The sequence below is a fragment of the Myxine glutinosa genome, chromosome 8 (genome assembly GCF_964187855.1).
Source record: "Myxine glutinosa chromosome 8, kmMyxGlut1.1, whole genome shotgun sequence".
Taxonomy (NCBI): domain Eukaryota; kingdom Metazoa; phylum Chordata; class Myxini; order Myxiniformes; family Myxinidae; genus Myxine; species Myxine glutinosa.
The window spans coordinates 120,328,328-120,352,368 of NC_136268.1; positions in this window are offsets into that span (position 1 = coordinate 120,328,328).

The window sequence follows — 24,041 nt, forward strand, 5'->3', positions numbered from 1 at the left end:
ATTGTTTCTGCTGATGGTCCATTACGATTAGCAAGAGATGCAAACAGAATATACAGTCACGTGAAAAAGTAAGTACACCCCATGTAAAGTTTTGATTTTTTCAACATATTTCAACATACAGCTATTTGATCTTCATTTCAACAATATTGATAGATAAAGGTGATATAATATAACAAATATCATGACAAATTTTCATTTTGTAGTCCATTGTATAATTTAAATAAACATAAATGCAAATTTCGCATCTGGGAAAAAGTAAGTACACCCCTACATTTATCACTACTTCAAATACCTAAAATTAGAATCAGGTGCACCAGCTCAGGTGCAAATGATTAGAACATCGTTAGAGAGGATCTTGGAGGAACCTGTCTTATTTAAACCTCAGACATTTAGTTTGGTTTGCTCTTTGTTGTTGAAGTGTGCGTCGTCACCATGCCTAGATCAAAAGTTCTCTCTGAGGCCTTCAGAAAGAAGGTTATAGATGCCTACAAGTCTGGAAAGGGATTTAAAAAGATGTCCAAACAATTTGAAATCAATCATTCGACTGTCCGGAAGATCATCTACAAGTGGAGAAGATTCCAAACAACTGCCAACTTGTTCGGGCCAGGCCGCCCCAGCAAGTTCAGCCTGAGAGCAAACCGCAAGATGCTGAAATAAGTCTCTAAGAACCCCAGAATGTCATCACGGGACCAACAGGTAGCTCTTGCCACTGTTGATGTCAAAGTGCACGAGTCTACCATGAGAAAGAGGCTGCACAAATTTAATCTACATTGGGAGGTGTGCCAGGAGGAAACATTTGCTGTCCAGAAAGAACATCAGGGCAAGTCTAAAGTTTGCCAATGAACATCGAGGCAAAGACCAGCACTTCTGGAACAATGTGCTCTGGACAGATGAGTCAAAGGGAGAGCTATTTGGCCATAATACAAGAAGACATGTTTGGCGAAAACCAAAGACAGCATTTGACCACAAGAACCTGATACCAACTGTAAAGCATGGTGGTGGAAATATTATGGTTTGGGGCAGCTTTGCTGCATCAGGGCCTGGGCAGCTCACCGTCATATAATCCACTACGAATTCTTCATTGTACCAGAGTGTGCTTGAGGATAATGTGAGGGCATCTGTCGGAAATTTGAAGCTCAACCGAAGGGTGGACCTTGCAACATGACAATGACTCTAAACATACCAGTAAATCCACCAAGGAATGGCTGAAAAGAAAGAAATGGACGGTTCTGGAATGGCCAAGTCCAAGCCCGGATCTAAATCCCATCGAGATGTTGTGGGGGGATTTGAAACGAGCTGTGCATGCAAGAAATCCCTCAAACATCGCACAGCTGAAAGAATTCTGCATGGAGGAGTGGGCAAAAAATTCTCCCAGTCGATGTCAAAGACTGGTAGACAGTTGTAAGAAACGCCTACTTGAGGTTGTTTCTGCCAAAGTGGGCAATACCACCTATAAGAGCCAAGGGTGTACATACGTTTTTCACATGCAAAATTTGCATTTATGTTTATTTAAATTATACAATGGACTACAAAATGTAAATGTTTCATGATATTTGTTATATTATATCACCTTTATCCATCAATATTGTTGAAATGAAGATCAAATAGCTGTATGTTGAAATATGTTGAAAAAGTCAAAACTTTACATGGGGTGTACTTAGTTTTTCACGTGACTATATCTATCTATCTATATATATATATATATATATATATTGCATCTGTCAGTCTGGAACAACGCGTTTGAATTCCACGCATGTGCAGTTCCAGTTGGTGTTTTGTCGGTGTTTTGTCGGTTTGGGTTATTTCCTTCACGGTATTGCTTGTTTCTTTTATTTTGTTTTCTCCCCCTCACCTCACCTCCTGAGACAAAGAATTCTATATTGATTCTTTCTCTCCTCCCGGACACGTGCTTGTTCGCTCTCCTCCTCGTCCCGGATTGTGCCCCGCCCCCTGTATCTCGTTTTCTTCCGCCTCTGCTCCTTCTTTCTCAAATCCACGTTCTCGCTTGGAGACTTTTCCCGGATTGTTTTTTTCATCGTTCTGTTTGGATATTGTTGGAATATGTTTAAACCGCAGCCGTGATGCTGACGCCCCCCCCCCCCCCCCCCAGAATTTACATGTTTTAAACGTTTCCCAGTGTGTACCCTGGTCAGCTCTCCTCCTCGTCTCGGCTTGTGCCCCGCCCCCTGTATCTCGTTTTCTTCCGCCTCTGCTCCTTCTTTCTCAAATCCACGTTCTCGCTTGGAGACTTTTCCCGGATTTTTTTTTTCATCGTTCTGTTTGGATATTGTTGGAATATGTTTAAACCGCAGCCGTGATGCTGGCGCCCCCCCCCCCCCCCAGAATTTACATGTTTTAAACGTTTCCCAGTGTGTACCCTGGTCAGAATAGGTACACCGTATCCCTGCGTGTCATAAGAGACGACTAAGAGGGTTGGCGTCAGGAAGGGCATCCGGCCATAAAAACATTGCCTCAAAAAGAGAACCATGACAATCACAAGTACATATGGGCAGGGTGCAGCCCAAAGTGGAGATCGGTTTCTGAGGTTTGGGACATGGAATGTGGGGACAATGACAGGGAGATCAGGAGAAGTGGTGGAAGTATTGGTCAGAAGAAGAGTGGACATATGTTGTGTGCAAGAGACGAGATGGAAGGGAAGTGGTGTGAGAATGGTGCAGGGTAGGCAGGGACAGAAATACAAGTTTGTGTGGCAAGGGTGCCCGGAGGGCGTGAATGGTGTTGGTGTCCTGTTTTCTGAGGAGTTTGTAGACAGTGTGGTGAGTGTGACTAGAGTGAGTGATAGGTTGATGATGGTGAAAATGATGATTGGAAAGCTCTTGGTGAACGTCATCTCGGGATATGCTCCGCAGGTTGGTCGAAGCGATGAAGAGAAGGACAAGTTCTGGTGTGCGATAGAGAAGCTGATGGAAAACGTGAAAGATGAGGAAGTTGTTGTGGTGGGAGGAGACCTGAATGGACATGTGGGAAGGAGTATGGATGGTTTTGAGGGAGTTCATGGGGGTTACGGATATGGTGTGAGAAATGGAGAAGGTGAAAGGATTTTGGAGTTTGCTGATGGAGCTGATTTGTTGATTTGTAATACTCAGTTCCAGAAAGAGGAAAATAAGCTTGTTACATACACGTCAGGTGGGTCGACGACAACCGTTGACTACCTGATGGTGCGTCGGCGAGATAGGGGCACCTCCGGGACACAAAGGTGATTCCGGGGGAGGAGGCTGTTTCACAGCACCACTTGGTTGTCTGCGACATAAGGGTGAAAGGTGCGAGGAGAGCTCGGCGGGTGAAGTACCAACCGAGAATGAAGGTGTGGAGGTTGAAAGATGTGACAGTAAGGGAGGCATTAAAAGAGAGGCTGAGTAGGGTAGAGGATGATGTGGTTGAGCTTGAAAGTGGTTGGAAGTCAATGAAAGCTAGTCTGTTGGGAGCAGTTGGTGAGGTATGTGGATGGACAAAAGGACCACCGAGGCACTCGGAAACATGGTGGTGGGATGTTGAGGTTGGAAAGAGGATTGACGAGAAGAGGAAGAAGTTCAAAGAGTGGCAGAAGGCGAAGGGTACGGGAGCAGAAACAGCAGAGCATGAAAGTTATAAGGCAGCCAGGAAGGCTGCAAAGAAAGAGGTAGCAAAGGCGCAGGAGGCATGTAGGAAAATGTTCGGAGAACGCTTGGATTCGAAAGAGGGTCAGAAAGCAGTATTCAGGATTGCAAAGCACATAGCGAAAGAGAGGTGTGATGTGATGGGGGTGAGTTGCTTGAAGGATGAAGTGGGACAAATCGTTGTCGACCCAGATGGAATTAAAGGAAGATGGAAAAGATATATGGAAATGCTGTTGAATACAGAGAATGAATGGGATGGCAACATAGAGAGTAACCCAGTTTTAGGACCGGCAGAGAAGATAACTGAGAAGGAAGTTGAGGAAGCGATAAAAGCAATGAAGAGTGAAAAAGCGGGAGGGCCGACGGGAGTTGTGGGAGATATGTTGAAGGCAGCAGGAAGTTGGGGTGTGAAGAGAATGACAGATATCTGTAATCTGGTGGTGAAAGAAGGCCGCATTCCAGTGGCTTGGGAACTGAGTACCCTCGTCCCTCTATACAAGGGGAAAGGTGACCCTCTGGAGTGTGGCTCGTACCGAGCGATAAAGTTATTGGAGCATGGAATGAAGGTATTGGAAAGGGTGTTGGAGAGGAGGATAAGGAAGAAAGTGAAGATCGACGAAATGCAGTATGGATTTATGCCAGGAAGAGGAACGACAGATGCGCTTTTCATTGTGAGGCAGTTGCAGGAGAAGTACATGGATAAGAGGAAGAAGTTGTTTTTTGGGTTTGTTGATCTGGAGAAAGCATTCGATAGGGTTCCACGCAAAGTATTGACATGGGCATTGAGGAAGTTAGGAGTGGAGGAATGGTTGATCAGAGTAGTGATGGCAATGTACAAAAGAGCACGCACAGCTGTAAGGACGAAGGACGGGAACAGTGGTGAGTTTGAGGTGAAGGTGGGAGTGCATCAGGGGTCGGTACTAAGTCCACTACTATTTGTAGCTGTGATGGAGGTGCTGGCTCAGACCGTAAAGGAGGGTTTACCGTGGGAGTTGTTGTATGCAGATGATCTGGTGTTGATTGCGGAAAGTATGGATGGACTGAAGGAAAAGATGAACAAGTGGAAGGAATGTATGGAGACAAAAGGTCTGAAGGTGAATATCGGAAAGACAAAGGTGATAGCAAGTGGTAAAGCATGTGGTGAGGTGGAAAGAACTGGGAAGTGGCCATGTGCTGTGTGCAGGAAGGGTGTCGGAGTGAACTCCATTCAATGTACAATGTGTGCTGAGTGGGTTCATCAAAAATTTAGTGGTCTGAGAGGGTCATTAACCAGTGGTGGCAGCTACATTCAAATGTAAGGTGTGCACAGAGGGAGCTGCAGATGGAGGAAATGTTGAGTTGGATCTTGGAGACGGCGTGAAGCTGGAAGGTGTGAAAACATTTTGCTACCTCGGAGACATGCTGAATGGAGAAGGTGGATCAGACTCGGCAACGGTTGCTCGAGTGAGATGTGCATGGAAGAAGTTTCGGGAACTGAGTGGCGTGCTGATGAGGAGGAGAGTGTCGCTGAAGCTGAAGGGAAAGGTGTATGCTGCATGTGTGAGAAGTGTTATGATTTATGGGAGCGAGACATGGGTAATGAACGTAGAGCAGCAACGAAGGCTGGAAAGGGTGGAAATGCGAATGGTTCGATGGATGTGCGGAGTATCGTTGAGAGAGAGGAAGACAAATGATGAATTGCGAAAGATGATGTGAATATTGCCTGTGATTGATGCTGTGAAGAGGAACAGGTTGAGATGGTTTGGTCATGTATTGAGGAAGGATGAAAGTGACTGGTTGAGAAGAGTGATGGAAGTTAATGTAGAAGGAAGTAGACGACGGGGAAGACCGAGAAAGACTTGGCTAAAGATGGTGGAAGAAGAAATGCGGGCAAGGGGGTTAACAAGGAGAGATGCAGAAAATAGGGCAAAATGGAGAAGATTGTCATGGTGACCGCAAGGCTAACCCCCGCTCTAGCAGGGAACATGGCCTTAAAATGCATGTTGTTGTTGTTGTTGTATATATATATATATATATATATATATATATATGTATATATATATATATATATATATATATATATATATATATATATATTGTTGCGGTTTTAGAACCCACACTTTTGAAAATAATAATCACTTGTAAATATGACAGTAAAGGTTAAAGGTTGCACCCCTAGTTAGTCCACAAGCAACACGTAGGCCACCATAGGAACTCAGTTATTTCCTTATTATGTGTTTTAGATAAGGTCGTGTTTCCAATAGTTCAATCTACGTTGCATCAATCAAATATGGAGTCGGCCCTTTTGTTCATTTTGCGACCTCTCTTCAAATTCTGTTACGCGCCTTGGTTCGCGTTCGCTCAGGCGCCGCCATTGACCATGCGGTCGGCTCGAGGAAGAAGCGGGCGGAACGCCAAGGACAAGGTGTGGCCTGTCAACTAGCCGTCAATGGCATGGCCAACCGAGTGATGGTAAGCCCCCACCAGCCAACCAGGGCTGATGAAATATCACTGGCGGGCGTGGCTTGATGAAGCATGGAGTGATGTTGAAGCGCGATATATAAGCCCGAGCGCAAAGCCCTTTGACGGACTCTTTGGGAAAGGCGCTTTATGAACTTACAGATAGGGCGGCGCGCTTGTTTCAAAGGACTACGCGGAGACGGCTGGTTGTAAAGGACTTGTTGGAGGCGCGCCTATTGTGAGGAACTGCTTTTGATACGGAGAAGGGGAGCGCCGACCGGCGAGATCCGTAACAATTGGTGTCAACAAATTTGGTCAAAATTTCGAGCGGCCAAAATTTAGTGTTAAAAACCAAATTAAATCGTGCCATGGATAGTCAAGGCAATCGGATGCCGGTGGAGGAAAATGAGGGGGTAGAAGAGGAGTTAGAGTCGACCCAGGACCCCAGGGAAGAAGTGGGAGAGATGGAGGAGGAAAATAATGAAGGTGCGGTCGTGGGGGTTGCAGGCGCACAAAATGGCGGCACCTCGCACATGGCCGCGGCAGCCGAGCCCGAGATGCCAGAGTACATGCGAGTCTTTATGATTCAAATGATGGCAAAGTTGGATGCCCAAAGTGATAAATCCACCTGGGAGCGAAGAGAAATGGGTGGCCAGATGAAAGACGGGTTAAACAATTTGAGAAATGATATGGGAAGCCAAATTGGGGGGTTGAGTAAGGAGATGGGAGAAATGAGGGCCAATAGTGAGCAATTGGGAAGCCAAATTGGGGGGCTAGAAAGCAAATTGGGAGGATTCGGAAGCAAATTAGCGGGCATGTTGAAGGACGTGAGTAGCCACATGAATGAAGGGATAATGGGGTTGGAATACAGAATGGCCACCAGGGAGAATTTAATGGAAGGAGTGAAGAATGGGTTAACACGGTTTGAAAACAGAATGGGTGGCCACATAGAAAAATATGGGAGAGACATTGACCGCAGATCGGGGGAAAAGGTTGCGGGGGTACACGACGAGGTAACGTGGCGAGAGGAGCGTGGGTTGAGCGAGGTTGAGCGAGGCACAGCCGGGTGGACCGGGATAAAAATCGCGACCCGGGGTATAGAGAAGCCGACGACTGTCGAATTAAAAGATTTTGTTTTGTTGGCGCCAGCGGTCGTCGAGCTGAATGAAGAAAATGGAATAATTATAATGGAAATTGGGATTGGAGAGACGGCAGAGGTAGAGCATGAATTGGAGGGAGCAATGGAATGTCCTCAAAGTCTGAACTCACATCCTGATGTCGTACTTGCTAATCCTTATAAAAATTTGCAGGTGCGTGTGGAGAAGAGGATCCCGAAGGTAAGCCGGGCTGTATATGGTGCTAAAAGATTTGGCGCACAAGTGTTTGGCACGAAAGGATTCTTCGCGCGCTTGGGATCCAGGCATAACCCGGGCGCTCGTAGAAGGTCCGTGGTGCGCTGTGTGAGTGGAAATGGTGCGCGTGAGTGAATGGCGCCGGAGCGCGAGTGCATTACAGAGAGTGAGAATGAATGCACGACAGAGTCTGAAAGTGAGGGAGAATGCACAGAGGAGTGTATGTGTGAGGGTGAGAGTGATACAGAGTGTGAGTTGGTTGTGGAGCGTGTGCGGGAGAGCACACCAGAGCACGTGATTGGGTGTGCGATTGGGGATTGCACACCTGTGGGTAGGTGTGCACTTAGTGGGTGTGCAACAGAGTGCGCACCCGTGAGTGGTACGGAGTACATACCAGGAGGGTGTGTGCAAGAAGGTGCGCAAGAGAGGTCTGCAACAGAGGAGTGTGTGATGATGGGGTGTGCGAGAGAAGAGAGTGCACGGAGAGAGAGAGTGCGGTAAAAGAGTGCACGGAATGTGTGCGTTGTATGAGAGGCATTGGAGCGCCAAGATGTATGAGTGTAGAATGGAACGCGTGGTGTGAGAATGCAATCCGAGCATCGACGCTAACCGGGACAGCGTTCAGGCCGACGTTTAGCTGACGTGAGCTCTCGGGGCGTGGTGCTCTTTGTGTGCTGCGGGGGCCGGCGGGGATCAGTGCCGCGTCGCTCCTGCACGGAGCGCCATGCACGATTCGGGCTGGGCCCCGCCCTACACGGTCGGTGCCACGCTTTGCCAGGCAAAGCAATCGGCCCGGTTTGAGGGGAAGGAGAAGGGTTCGGAGCAGCGCCCCCTTGTGGTGGCGGCGCTCCGGCCGGGGAAGGCTGGGCCATCACGCCTGGGAGCGCAAGGCCTTGCGCCAGGATGGTGCCTGGAGTCTTGGACTGACAAAACCTCCTCCTCTGAATCCGAATGCTGGATGGACCCAACCTGCAGGAGACCGACCACCGTATGCATTGCTCGGTTTTTCGAAGCCGAGCAGTAAAAATGTATTTCCCGCACGAGAGGCTCATAGTTCAGGGAACAGATAGTGGTAGTGATGTCGATAGTGATGTAGAGGGATGGTGACTCGACCATCCCTCACATCCATTGGGCAGAGGAGCTGTAGGTTTATGGGGATTGGCAGTACCAAACTAGCCCGGGAGGGTTAGGATAATGTATAGGGACCTATAAATGATGATAGGTGACCAAGAGTTAAGTAGTGACTTTGTACAAGTAGTGGGGACATAGCGTAGAGTAGTTGGATGATAACGATGTGGGATGTGCATAGTATAAGGGATGATGGGGAGCACGAGTATTAGAAGGGAGTAGATAGCTTAAATGATGCGGTGTGTATGAGCATGATGTTTCGCATGAAATAAGGATTTGGAATGGAAGTTCCTGGTAGTGCTGAGAAAATGAGGCAATGCTCGAGGGAGATGTGTGTGTGTGTTGAGTGATTCACCTGCATGATGTGCAGGTGAAGTACAGGTGTGTGGAATGAATGGTTTGGAGTGAGTAGTGTGGAATACGTGGAGTGGAGTGTATGGTGCGAAGGAGTGGATGGGGGAAGGATGGACCCCATCACGAATACCCGGGAGGGTAGCTTAAAAGTAGGTAGAGGGAGTAGGTAAATTGTGGTTGGAGATTGACATCTGTGGTGCGGGTAGTAGGAAGAAGTGTTTTGTTGGGTGCATGGGTGTATGAAATGGCTGGGCGTGTGGCCTGTTAGTGAGTATGGTTAAATGGGCACTCCACCACTGGTAGTCTGTCGGCCAGGTGAGATCGCAGGTAGGCTCTGGGAGCCAAGTAGAGTTCAGTGGGGCCCGTGGATCCCGAGAGAGGACCCGGGTAGCCCGATGCCAGAGGGGGGCATTAGTGGGGTAAGGGAGCCAGAGGGCCTTCCCCAGGTTAGGGTGAGGAGCTAGATAAGCTTGGGTGGCAACTGCAGTGGCGGAGGTGTGCGGGTGAGCGGACCTGCTGGTGAGCCACACGACCCAGCCCTGAAATTGTGCGAGGGCACAGGTTGAAGAATCGGGGGAGTGAGACCCCAAATTGGTGAGCGCCACAGTATGTTCAATGGGAATTGGTTTCTAGAGCCGCATAGTGTAATGATGGCCAATGGATTTGCAGGGCAAGACCCCAGGTAGAGTAAAAGTGTTAATGTCATTTAGAAGATAGATAGGAGAAAATCTCTTCGCACCATCCGCATCCACTCACCTAGGTGATGAAACTCCACACCACATTTTTTGCAAATGTTTGGAGAATGTAAGACGCATCATGACGGAGTGTGACATTGTGTTGAAATTCCATCTCTTCCTCCTTAGGAGGGATTGATGATGAATTTGGTTTAGAGGGGTTGGGAAAGACAGGATGCGACGAATTTGTAAATTGTGTAAATACGGGTAAGGGCAAGGGTAGGGTAGGTGACATGGGAGGTGACGAACGGTTAGGGACGAGCTTTCTCGGCTCGCTCTCCCGCGCCCTTCATGTTGCATTGCTTTGATTTGATGTGTACCCTTGTGCCCCTGCCTGCTTATCTACTTGTCCTTCCTTCCCCAATCATGGACCCTTGTTCTTTTGTGCCCGAGGGAAGTGTGCAGGTGCCACAGTTGTGCGCCCACACCGTTGCTGCCTCCTGCCTGCAGTGATGCACCATATGGACCACATGTTCTGTGGCCTAGCACCACATATGGACCACACGTTCTGTGGCCTAGCACCACCTTATGGACCACACATTATGTGGCCTGGCATCTCTGCTGGGACCAACCATTGTTGCCAGCGGTATCTGGTTGTGGACCACTGTTTTTAAGTGGCCTCCATGCCATGCAGGTGGACCACCGGAGTTGGCCCTGCTGGCCAAATCAATAATAAAAAGTGGACGCGGTTTGTGCCCTTTCTTAGTAAAATTAACATCAAGCAAGAAGATCAAGACAACCAGAAACAGCGGCCCAGCAGAGCAGAGAAGCAGAAGACATCATTGCTTATTTTTAAAATGTTTGTTTTGTGCATTTTGGTGATGGTGCTTTTATGGTGCTTTTTGGTGCTTTTGGTGCATTTTTTAATTATTATTGGTGCATATTGGTACATATGGTATGGTGTATCGGTGCAGTGCATGGCAGTGGTATTTTTCCTCTTTTCAAAAGATCTTTGCTCTTCCCACAAAAGACAGGTCCTGGATGACAGTGTAAATAATTAGTGTTTTTGTAAATAATGCTCCCCACCGGCTTGATGTGTAGTTTGAGAATAATTCCGTAATTCGGTTAATTGTGGGCGTGAGTCAGTTAGATAGGATGCAACGCAACAGGCGGGACATATTTAGTGTTAAAACTGTCGCACTCAGGGTGAGGTTAAAAGTAGAGGGTAACCTCACCTAAGTGTCACATTAAGTTAAAAGATAGTTCCCTTGTGTTTCGGCTCGGGAGGAGCCTGGAAAAAGGGAGGGTGCAGTGTTGCGGTTTTAGAACCCACACTTTTGTAAATAATAATCACTTGTTCATATGACAATAAAGGTTAAAGGTTCCACCCCTAGTTAGTCCACAAGCAACACGTAGGCCACCATAGGAACTCAGTTATTTCCTTATTATGTGTTTTAGATAAGGCCGTGTTTCCAATCGTTGAATCTGCGTTGCATCAATCAAATAAGGAGTCGGCCCTTTTGTTCATTTTGCGACCTCTCTCCAAATTCTGTTTTGCGCCTTGGTTAGCATTCGCTCAGGCACCGCCATTGACCATGCGGTTGGCTCGAGGAAGAAGGGGGCGGAATGCCAAGGACAAGGTGTGGCCTGTCAACTAGCTGTCAATGTCGTGGCCGGTAAGCCCCTACCAGCCAACCAGGGCTGATGAAATATCACTGGTGGGCGTGGCTTGATGAAGCATGGAGTGATCTTGAAGCGCGATATATAAGCGCGAGCGCAAAGCCCTTTGACAGACTCGTTGGGAAAGGCGCTTTATGAACTTATTAATCGGGAGGCGCGCTTGTTTCAAAGGACTGCGCGGAGATGGCTGGTTGTAAAGGACTTGTTGGAGGCACGCCTATTGTGAGGAACTGCTTTTGATACGGAGCGCACATTGGAAAAGGGGGGACTCACTCGCTGGCGCTGAATGAGAATTGGAGAGAGAGAGGGAGCGTTTAGCACGACCGTCCATCTGTGACGTACGCTAAAGGACACTAGGCTCCCCCCCCCCCCCCCCGCCATATCTAAGGTCCGCTCGCGTCGAACGATACGTACGAGGTTGCCTGCCGGGTTTTCACCCACGGAACCGGAGCCTCACCTGGAGCCTGGACCCCTTCGCCGGGACCAACTACCTGGACCTTCCACCCTACCAGCTGAAATCCCATGTGAGTGTGTATGTTTGTCCGGGGTTGTAAGTTAAGACTGTGTAGTTAAGCCTGCCCGGTGTCCTGCTTCTTCTTCTTGTACATTCTTTCCTTTCCTCTTCTTTTTGGTTGTAAATAAATCACCTTGTTCTTTCTTGGTTTTTCCCTAATCCGATCGCATCCGTCCTTTCTTTCAATTGAGTACCTGTGCCACGATTTCGGAACCGCTCAGAATCGGGTTAGTAATTGTTAACGGCCCGGATCGCGGACTGCTAACCGCTCGGCATTTACCATCACATCCGTGGTTCGAGCAGGAGTTATTTCCCTGCTTTACGGTCATGTTAGTACGTAGGTATTTGGGAATAGCTAATACCGACCAGAAGGAGCGTTATAACTTCTAAGGACTTGGGTCGGTCAGTCACGGACAAGGGGATTAACCCCCCCCCCTTGATAAGGGGAGCGCCGACCGCCGAGATCCGTAACAATATATATATATATATATATATATATATATATATATATATATATATATATATATATATATATATATATATATATATATATATATATATATATGATATAGATATATTTGTTTTTGAAGAAAACAATGAAAATCAGAACTAACAAAATCCAAAGAAAAATTCAGAAATGACAGCATTAAATAATTTGTTTAACACCATGTCAGCAAAAATATTGACCAAGTGAGTACCAATGTCAAATAAAGAGTCCTGCGGAGTGCTGCACAGTGCACGTTTGATGTGTGTAAGCCACATACGGTGCTTAGCTGCACCATGTGTTAAGCTGTCCCTATAGCAGTGACAGAGCTAGAGATGGCATCTAATGGATGGCTCAGGTCCACATTGCATTTCCACTCTCGCCTCTGGAACCTTTGTAGCTCAAAAACGTGCCGATGGCTTTGAAAAGAGAAAAAGGTCAGCATACCTGCCATGCATATTTAATCAGCCATCGTGATTAAAATTGAGCCTCACGTGCCCATGTCAAGAGCCCCCTTCTTAATCCAAAGCAAAATTGCAAAGACCCACTGGCACCATTTGGTACACTGCATATTCTTCGCACAAAATCACACCAGGCATAGGAACATTATCACCTTAGCCAGCATGGTGAATGGTCTCCTGATGCTGCCAAATATAGCATATGTTACCACTGTATAGGCAATACACACTCAAATGTTTGCATTGACCTGCTTTACAAATGTCATCATTCATGTAAAAGTGAACTTTATTCCTCATTCGCGTGCGTCCGCAAAGACCTAATGCCCTAATTTTGCAGGTGGCCTATATAGAATCTCCTCAAGGATATGGGCAGAATGACACATGCAGGTGAACAAATTGCACACAAGTTGAATGAAACATACTAACAACAGGTCAGGTCAGGTATGGGAGCATGCGCTGGAGCAGCGGGTCGCCGCATTCACTTTCCGATGGTACTCCAGGGGCCATCTGGCCATCCCCCAGGCTTATGCCTGACCCATCCCTATCTCCTTGATATGTTGATCAACATGCTGCACCCACAAGGCACGCGGTCGGCCCGTTGGCCTCCTCCACTCACGAGGCTCCCTTGCTGAGAGTATCTGGTGAGCTGGATCAGCGTCCTGAAAATGAGCCACATGTCCATACAGCCGCAGCTGACGCTCACGGACCATACAGGAAACAAATCTCATCTGAGTCTCTCTCAGCAACCACTCGTTGGACACAAAGTCCGACCAGCGATAGCCAAGGATTACCTGAAGAGACTTGGTTCCAATGGAGTTAAGTCTCATTCTCTGGCCCTTGCTAATGGTCCAAGTCTCGCATCTGTAGAGCAAGACTGGAAGCACCAAGGACACAAAGACCGACTTCCTCCTCCTGCATAAATACCGACAGCGCCGCACCCCATGATCCAGTGAATCCATGACTCCCCAGGCCCGACCCAGATGTCCATCAACCTCTGCCTCACAACATGCAGACACATGAATAACACTGCCAACGTAAGTGAATCTCTTCGTGACCTCAACATCTTTACCACAAACAGGCACAGACAAGACAGCAGCATCCAATATGTCATTGAAAGCCTGGGTCTTGGTTTTGACCAAGGAAATCCGTAATCCCAGCGGCTCCACCTCCTCATTCAGTGCCTGGAGGGCCCCTGTAAGAATATCCAGCGTCTCCGCAAAGATGACTGCATCATCTAGTCAGGTTCACTATGTTTTTTCGTTCAAAATCATGGTAGATTAGCAAACCTATACATTTTTGGAAACGTTATTACATGGAAAATCTGAAAATCAATGTTTACATTTGCCAATTCCGACCAATTCGACCAATTCGACCAATCGACCAATCCCATTCGACCAATTCGACCATTCGACCATTCGACCAATCGCTTCGATCGACCATTCGACCATTCGACCAATTCGATCGATTCGATTCGATTCGATTCATCGAATTCGATTCGATCGACCATTCGACCAATTCTATTTGCCAATCAATTTGACCGACCTTTGCTTGTGTGGAACGGACTGTGAAAACGATGCGGACTATATTGTCGGATACGACACACAGGACAGTGATGACGAACTCTAAATGGCATATTCTGTAATCGTGTATATTTTGCCATTGACTGCCTGTGTAGATGTGAAGTTATACTGACTGCATGTGTATATATGATTTTGCTGACTGCCTGTGTATGTTTGGTGATATGAATTATTGTGACACATTTTGATGTTATTAACTGCCTGTACAAAATGATAACATGTTTTTTTTTTGTTTTTTTTTTGTATACTGAATCGAGGCTCGTGAAAGAGCTAACATTTATTTCACAAACAAATCAACCAGACAAACAAAATATACAAAAGAGGGAGCGGAAGCCAAGATGGGGAGAGAAGGGGAAGCACACAACCACAACATTTGAGAGCAGGGAGAAGTGTGGGAGGGAGAGGGCTTGGGGGCAGGAGGCGTGGGAAGGGAAGGGAAGATGGAAAGACCACCAACCTGCCTGTGGTGAGTGAGTGAAAGGCCCTTGGAGTTAGCTTCATCGCGGGAGATTCCAATGATTCTGAACGCTTTGGTTTCAACAGCGTGAAGACGGGATAGGTGTGAGGCAGGAGCACCAGACGAGAGGGGAGAGCAGTATTCCATAGAGCTGCGGATGAAAGCCTTGTATGTGGTGAGGAGCTCAGGTGTGTCAAGGAAGGACTTCACACGACGGAGGATGCCCAGTCGGCGACTGGCTTTGGAGTCCAGATTTGAAATGTGGATTTCCCAGGAAAGATCATGGCAAATAGTGAGACCCAAAAGCTTGAGTGACAGAACTTCTTGGAGAGGATTATTCAGAAAGTGGATGGGAGGGTTTTCCAGTCGGTCTTTTCGGAGAGACATCGTAAGAGTGTGAGATTTATCAGGATTGAAAGACATGTTCCATTTGTTTGCCCAGTCTGTGATTTTGTCCAGGTCTGCAGAGAGTGAGGAGGCTGCAGTCTGCCGATCTGAGGGATGAGGAATGGAGCGACAGAGAGTAGAGTCGTCAGCAAAGAGATAGAGAGGATTTTCAAGAGAGTCAGAGAGATCATTGATGAAGACCAGGAAAAGCACAGGGCCCAGAACACTACCTTGGGGAACTCCAGCCTGAACAGGAAGAGGAGATGAGAGAAACCCATTCAGGGCCACACGTTGACTACGACCAGAGAGGAAGTCCGCCAGCCATGCGTGGAGATTTCCATGGATACCAAAGGAGGAGAGTTTGGTGAGCAGAGCAGGGTGCCAGACCGTATCGAAGGCACGTGAAATGTCAAGGGAGACAGCTCTAATTTCCTGTTTGGCGTTGAGGACCTCCATCCATTGTTGAGAAAGCAGAAGCAGCATGTCCAGAGTAGAGTGACCAGGTCTGAAACCAAATTGATGATCAGAGATCAAGCCATTGGAGAAGAGGAAAGATTTCATATCTGAAGCAATGATGGATTCCATGACTTTGCTGATAATTGGGAGAAGGCTGATTGGCCTGTAGTTGCTGGGATCTGTTTTTGCACCTTTTTTGTGCAAAGCGGTGATGTTGGTTGATTTCCAAGCAGATGGCAGATGACCTTGAGCAAAGGAGAGGGTGAAGAGAACAGAAAGAGGGAGTGAAAGAGCGGAAGTACATGATTTTAGGACCCGTGGGCTGATGCCGTCAGGACCAGTTGCAGAATCAGAGTCGAGGGTTGACAGAAACTTTTCCACCTTGTCAGGAGGAAAGGACACAGAGTCCAGGAGCAGCTGGGTACGACTGGGTATGGTGGGTACAGAGAGGGATGGGTTTGCGACACAAGATTTAGAGGCAAACACAGAGTTGAGGCATTCAGCTTTTTCACGTGCGGAGTCAGCCGTTAAGCCATTTGAGGTGAGGGAGGGGATGGAGGGGGAACAAACACCAGAAACAGATTTGACCAGACGCCACCAGGATTTGGAAGAGGGAGACAGACAAGAGAGTTCGGTCTTGAGAACGGTGAGATATTGTTTCCTGGCTCTCCTGAGGGTGGACACACACTTGTTTCGGGCTTTGTGGAAGGAAATGAGATTTCCTTCCGTTGGATTTGCTTTCCAGGAGACGAAAGCAAGTTGTTTCAGGGCAACAGCCTCACCACAAGATTCCGTGTACCATGGACGGGAGGAAGGGTATGACAACTGAAGACGAGATGGGATAAATCTGTGCATGAGAGAGAGCAATTTACTTTGAAAGAATTCCCAGGATGAGTTGATGTCAGAGGCGGTAGAGATGGGAGACCAGTCCAGATGATTGATGGCTGCTTGAAGACCGTGCCAGTTGGCCTGAGTGAAATGCCAGACTCGTCGACGCTGAGGAGGCTCTCTGAGAATGGTCAGAGAGATGTCCACTTTGACAAGCACATGATCAGATGAGCCGATTGGAGCAGAAGAAGAACAGCAGACATTTTCAGGGAAGTTTGTCACAACCAAATCCAGAAGAGAAGATGCTCCGTTGACTGAGATCCGGGTCGGGAAATTGACAGATTGTGTCAGTCCCAGTGAGTCGCAGAAGTCCTTTGCTGAAGAGCCGTGGCTGGTGAGAGAGGTACCCACACCCAGCCAACTGGCATGGTGACAATTGAAATCACCACATATGAGGAAGAGAGAGTTGGGATGGGTAGATAGAAGTTGGTCCATATTATCAGACAGCGAGATGTAGATGGAGTCATCGCTGTTTGGTGGACGGTACAACACACATATGAACAAAAGGTGGGAGCGAAGGGGAAGCCGTAGCCAAAGGTATTCCTGGGGGTGAGGTGGAGAGAGGGCAGTGGAGGGCGAGTGAGGAAGAGAGTTTTTTATAAAGATAGCAACCCCACCTCCAGGACGAGGCTCAGGTCTATCATACCGGAGGAGGGAGTAACCTGGGAGAGATACCAAGGCATCAGAGACATCATGAAGGAGGAAAGTTTCTGTTGAGCAGATCACATCTGGTTTGTCAGAAGCAACCTGTATGGAGAGATCAGTCAAGTTTGAGCGGAGGCCCCGGATGTTTGAGGTCCATACCGTTAATGAAGAGGAAGAGGGAGCATCGGGTCCAGAACAGGGGGGGGAGGGGTAGGGTAAGATGTGGAAGAGGAGGAAGAGGTAGGGAGAGCTGTTGAAGGTGTGTCAGAGATTTCAGAATAGCTTGGAGAAAGGGAAGAATGGGGTGGACAAAAGGTTTGATGGAGATTGGGTGAGGCACAGTGAGGTGTTATTTGAGGAGGGGGAAGAGCGAGGCAGAAGGTTGGGGGAGATGAAGGTGAAAGTTGGAAGGGGGAAGAAGCAGGGAGGATGCTTTGAGGAGGGGTGAGAGGGGAGTCTAGGAGGGGAGGAGCGAGGGAGAGTCTCGGAGGGGAGGGGTGTGGGGGGAGTTTAGGAGGGAGGGGAGGGAAGGGGCAAGGGGGAAGATTTGAAAGAGATGGGTGATGTGGAAGATTTGGAGGGGAGGGGCAAGGGGGAATATTTGAAAGAGATGGGTGATGGGGAAGATTTGGAGGGGAGGGGCAAGGGGTGGATTTGGAGGGGAGGGGTGATGGGCAAGTTTTGAAGGGGAGGGATGATGGGGAAGTTTTTGAGGGAAGGGGTGATGGGGAAGATTTGGAGGGGAGGGGTGAGATTGGATTTTAGAAAGTGTACGATTCATGGGAAACGAACATTTTTTGCAAAATGAGTTTGAGACCTTCGAGTCAAAAATACGTTTGAGGAATGTATTTGATTATGCAACTTATCGCGAATATAAAGACAGTATTTTGCAATTCAAAACCTTTGATTCGTGTCTTACCATTCCCCATAGCACTAATTTGATACTTTCATTGGATTCCTTGTCCCTGAAAATATAGGTTTAGTATATTTTAAAAAGTTTTTAGGGTAATTAGAGGCAGAAATAGAACAAAATATGTATTTTACAGTGGCCATTTTGAAAATCCAAAATGGCCGCCATACAGGTATCTCTCCAAATGTAAACATTGATTTTTAGTTTCCTTATGTTATAACCTTTCCAAAAATGTATAGGTTTGCTAATCTACCATGATTTTGAACGAAATATAATTTATTGACAGAGTGAACCTGACTAATCTGCGAAATCAAGGTCAGAGATCTTGACTAACAACAGGAAGGAGAAAAGCTGGGATGAAACATGAAAGGAACAAAGCAACCGAAAACAAACAAATGAAAAGAGGTGAGGGAGAGATGGGACGGGATCACAATACCTGGAAAAAGGGAGTGCTTTGGAATGGGGTAATTTGGGGTGGAATATATCATGAGTATGGATGTAGGGTGACATGAGGTAGTGGTGAACAACTGTCTTGAAACCCTGGAGGAAAGAATGTGACTGAATAGACAGGGGAAGTTGGGGAATAAATAAGTGGAGGTAAGCAGTGAGCCTGGATTTTAGCAGTCGAGAAGACGTTTACTGTCGGACCGGACGATGTGCGCTCTATGGAAACCTTGCAGGGACAAAGCCAAAGCGAGGGCAGATAGTGCAAGACCAAAAATGATGCAGGGAACTGCCGAGCCAGTATATAGTCATGGGAGAAGGCAATTTGTTAACCAGTCTGCAATGTGAGAGTAACAGGCCGACATACTCAACTTTGGCGTAGGAGATCCCAATTATTAGCCACCGTTGGGCTTAGTCCGAAATAGGGGCTTATGGACTTGGTCTCGTCCGTCCATCCATGTGTCTGTGCATCCACAACCATATCTCGGAGATATATGGACCGATGTTGTTCATACTGGGCAAAAACACAAAACATGTTAATGTACATATGCACATAATTTTGTTTCATGATGCGATCAAAGATGGCTGACTGACGGCCATTTTAGTTGTAAAAACCCCGATATTGAACATATCCTCAACCATTTCTCAGACATGCATTTATCCATGTTGTTCAAACTTGCCACACATAATGAATTATGGCTTACATATTGCCATGTCCACCCTGTAGTGGAGACCTCAGGGTGACAGATGGCCAAAACGAGCTTTAACTCCGAGGCGTATACCCAAAAATATGGTGGTGTTATCTCTTTGGCACGAGTGGGGGAGGGATACCGAGGTCCTTACCTGCACGGACGGACGCGACAGGGGTTTATCCGAACCCAAAAACAAATAAACGTACAAGACAGGCATGACAAAGAAATGCAATAAATAATGGGTTTAATGAAAATAATGCAGGCAATAAAAATTAATGCACTGTAAACTAGAATTTCTATATGAGGGAACCTCTATACGGAGTCATATACAGATATAGGGAGAAATAAAATAAAAGAGAATGGTGTGTTGAGGTGGCCGATACTCAGCCTGCTCCAATGAGGACACGCGCGGATGGTCCCCGAGTCTCCACGAGGGAGCGCACAAGATGACGCGAATCTCCACACGGCACCCTGAGCCGTGAATCGGCGGCAACCCGTCCTCCTCCTCCGGTGGTTCCACGCCCCACAAAGCTCCGCAAAGCTCCCCTCGCGATACCGACTCTATCCCGAACCGCTCTTGCCCAGCCTTTTCTTTCACAAGCGCATCCGAGCACACATGAGCCAGGAAAATGCAACCACCAGAAGGAGAGCAATATGTGACTGTCCACCACGCAGCCAGCACCAGAGAGAGAGAGAGATAGAGAAAATGGCGGGATGTTCATTTTTTTTTTCCTCTGTTCTCGAAGGTTCCCTCTGACGTCACGCTCACTCCAATCACCACGCATGATTTAATCACCCCATCGCACCTCAACCAATCCTCATTTGGGGCGTGACCTCACGGCCATTCTTGACGCCCATCGAGAATGTTCGGCTGGGCGTGGTCATAATCTCTGGGTACTGTCGGTGATTATGGTGGTTGTAATTATGTGCCGATTGCATGGCTGGCCGAGTGAGTGTTTTAAGAATAAAGGGAAAAATCACAAGGACAATTACACACTGGGGATTATTCTTAAGCCCTACTTAATTAGCATAGCTCCACCACTAGTATGGAGACACACAAACGCTTACACGGACAGTCGGCCTAATGGGTTCCCTACTTAATTACATGAAAGTTCTTCTTCTGCTTTGCGATATTCTGGGCACTCTAATCTATACAATTCTACCTGGACTAAGGTATTTCATTACCTACCCCCACGCATGTAACAATATGCATGTCTTTTTTTGAGATCAGATCCAAGATGGCTGACTGGCGGCCATTTCGTTACGAGAATGGTTATATTGAGTGATCGGGCCTGAAAAAAAGTTGTGGATGGATTATGACAAAACTTGGTGAGAGAGTTGGGTAGTTGACAAGAAAAAGCTGATTCGATTTTAGTTAAAGTCCAGATGCAGATCTGGCTTATCCATGGGATACAAAACGTAAACTGTTCAGCCTGGTGGAGGTATGTCCTCTAAGGAGTGCCATTCTAGTTCTATCATGGTTTGCAGAGAGGGAAGAGGCTGCTGCCTGCCTGCCTGAAGGATGAGAAATGATATGGTAGAGGGTACAATCATCAGCAAAGAGATACACAGTAATTTTCCATGGATAATAAAGATCATTGATGAAGATGTGGACTGGGCACAAAAACTGCCTTGACAAGTAGAGGAGATGAAAGGATCCCGTTAAGAGCGACACGCTGACTACGGGAGTGGAGGTAGTCAGTGTTTCTTGAGAGGAAGTGGGCTTGGATGCCATAAACAGAGAGCTTGGAGATCAAGGTGGTGTGCCAGATAATATGAAATGCTCGAGATATGTCCAGAGAGGAGCCCCTTATCTCATGTGTGAGATTGAGGGCTTCCATCCATTGTTGGGAGGAGAAGCAGCATGTCCAGTGTAGAATGACCGGGTTTGAACTGGAATTGATTTTCTGAGATCAGGCCATTGGAGAAAAGGAAGGATTTCACATCAACTACAATGACAGATTTCCATGAACTTTCTTATAATTGGAAACAGGCTAATAGGCATGTAGTTAAGGGATCCATTTTTCCACCATGTTCGCCTATTGCAGTGATGTTGGCGAGCTTCCAGGCAGACAGGAACTGACACAGAGAGAGAATGGTCGAGTGAACAGAGCCGAAAGAGGATGAGCAAGAGCAGTAGAGATAGTTTTTAGGATACATGCACTGATGTCTTCTGGGACTGCCGTAAAATCGGCATCCATGTTTGCCAGAAATCTGTCCACCTTCTCAAGTGAGAAAGATGCATTGTCCAGGAGCAGATGCGTATTAGAGGGTAGGGTTGGTGTAAGGACCGAGGGGTTTGGTATAAAATATTTGGAAGCAAACACAGAAAAAACAAAAATTCAGGTCTAAAGTAGAGCTTTATGATTGGCATCAATACTTACATTCTTTCTTTGAGAAGAAAGTACCAATACAAAAAAATATCGTGGTATATTTGGTTTGTATCATGGTACAAATATTTTGGATAATCAATACCAACCAGTCAGCCAGTTAGCCATCTGTCAGCATCATATTCTGTCACACAGAGCGAGCTCACTTGCTCCTTCTAGAAGGGATGGCTTCCTATTAATTTCTATTTAAACCTCTCATTAGCATATCAAAACGCTGACACACTGGGCTGGCTGCCTCTGCCATGGCTGTCAGCTGGGAGCCCACTTTGCAAGATGCACCCGAGCTCCATGAGGCAGTGAGCACAGGGTGCCAAATTCGATGATTTTTGACTGGCAGCACCAAGTTTTTTGGGATTTCATTGTGGCGATAGATCTATGAAGCTAAAGCAAACACATTGCCATCCTGCTCTCAGCAAGAGTGTATAATGTTTCAGAGAAGACATAGCAAGTATTTTTGTTTGGAGCAAGTAACAAAGGAAAAACCTGGCAACAGGGAGGAGGGATGGCAGTGGGGGTGAGGTGTGTAGCAACGTTGTCGGAATCTAAAAGGTTGATCCAATGCAATATAAACACTTTACCTTCTCTCTTTGAGTGCCGACAGAAGCACGAATCATGGCAAGGTACTAGAAAATGTTATTTGAGGGGCACCCTTTGGAAGCAGAATAAACCAGTTATTTGATTTTAAAAGTTGCACTGAAATATCGATTCCAAATAAAATATTCCTATTACATAATTGATGATCTGATAATGAACTAGAAGGGCACTCGGTAGAGCTCATACCTCTGCCAGGCTGATTAGTTTACGTTTTGTATGCACTGATAGGGCGGACCTGGATTCGGACCTGAACCAGAATATAATCAGCCTGTTCCTGTTGCCTCATCAACTCATCCAACAAGTTTTATCGTAACTCACCCACAACTTTTTGAAATATCATGCTATTGTAGCGACTACCGCTGGGTATTGTTACGTGGTCCCCTCGGTGAATACCTGGTCTCGGTGACCCCCGGACCGTGAGAGGAACTTCGCCAGAAAGTTATATTATATATGCGCTTTCGCCACGCAATCCATATGAATTCCACCCAAGAGACAACTGATGTTCAAGGATATATTTCAATGGTAATGATACCATACAATTTCAATGATACAACCACGGAGATTTTCCCCGAGCAATCAACCATGAACAACCATCAACAATTCCCAATCCACAATCAATTCCCTATGAGTAAGATGGCCATCTTATATGTGTGTGTCCCCGTGAGTACTCACGACCCCCTTTTGGTCTCGGTCCCGCACAATGTCTCTGGGCCCCTCCTGACCAAGATGATGGTCGGCGTCGCCGCACTCGGGCGGTTGAACGAACCCCGGGTGGACGTGTTTCCACCGGGCAGGTATCGTACCCGGCACCCCGGCTGCAGCCCCTCGTGGCCACGCAAAGCGGGTACGGGAAAGCAAGCCAAAAGCCCCACGCCGCTTGCAAGGTGTGTTAGGCCCCAACGGGCGACCCGTACGCGTCTTTTTAGACGGTGTCGCGAACGGTGCCAAACGCTGGGTCGGTGCACGGCCACACGACAGTTTGACGTCCCCCGGGCAGGTATCCGTCCCGGTAACTCCTCTCGCCAGACGGGCTCGGTAACGCCGCTTTTCCACACGGCTCAATCAATCCCACCTTTCGTCGGAGCAGGGTGAGGAAGAAGAATACTCGTCCTTTTTCTTCCTCGTGTCTTTTTTCTTCCGTTTCCGGTCACTTCCGTTTCCGGACACTTTGCAGAAGGGCTCCTGACCCTCCAACCACAACAACCTTTAATCTATTACACCTGGATAAGCAAAGACCTGAATGGTAATTCACATACATTCACATAAATATGTAACACTCCCCCCCTTCAAGAAAGAAAGTTTGAACCCAGCGAAAACTTTCTTTGCCGGCCAATTTGGAGAAACAAACCAGATAACTCAACCCCCCCCCCCCCACATTATCAGTTCCCCCCGGGCACAGTTATCACTTAAAAATAAAGCAACCAAAATTTCACCACAACCCCTCCAGATTACTCCCTCTGGACTAAGCACCAGCAACGACATTGTCCCTGTCAAATCAAACTCCCTCTCATGACCCTCTGACTTTGACCGTCAGTTTCTTGTGAATGAAGGTTAAGGGGTTGATCAAAGATCCAAAGTTAAGCAACTCGATAGCACTTTTTCCGGGAGGCCAAGCCGAGTATTCACTACATGGATGCCTTTAGGAACGTGGAGTTCACGGTTAGTCCATGCAGGAAAGTTCTCTACATGGGCGCCTTGAGGAACGTGGAGTTCACGGTTAGTCCGTGCATGAAAGTTCACTACATGGACGCCTTTAGGAATGGCGTTCACGGTTAATCCGTGTAGGAATCTTGGCTCGGCGGCTCCGCCGCATTCAGTGCTTCAACTTCTCAGAACTTCCCTAATAATTATGGTGGGACCGCTTGTCCCTGTAGTCCCATGAATAGCGGTCTCCTTCTCGG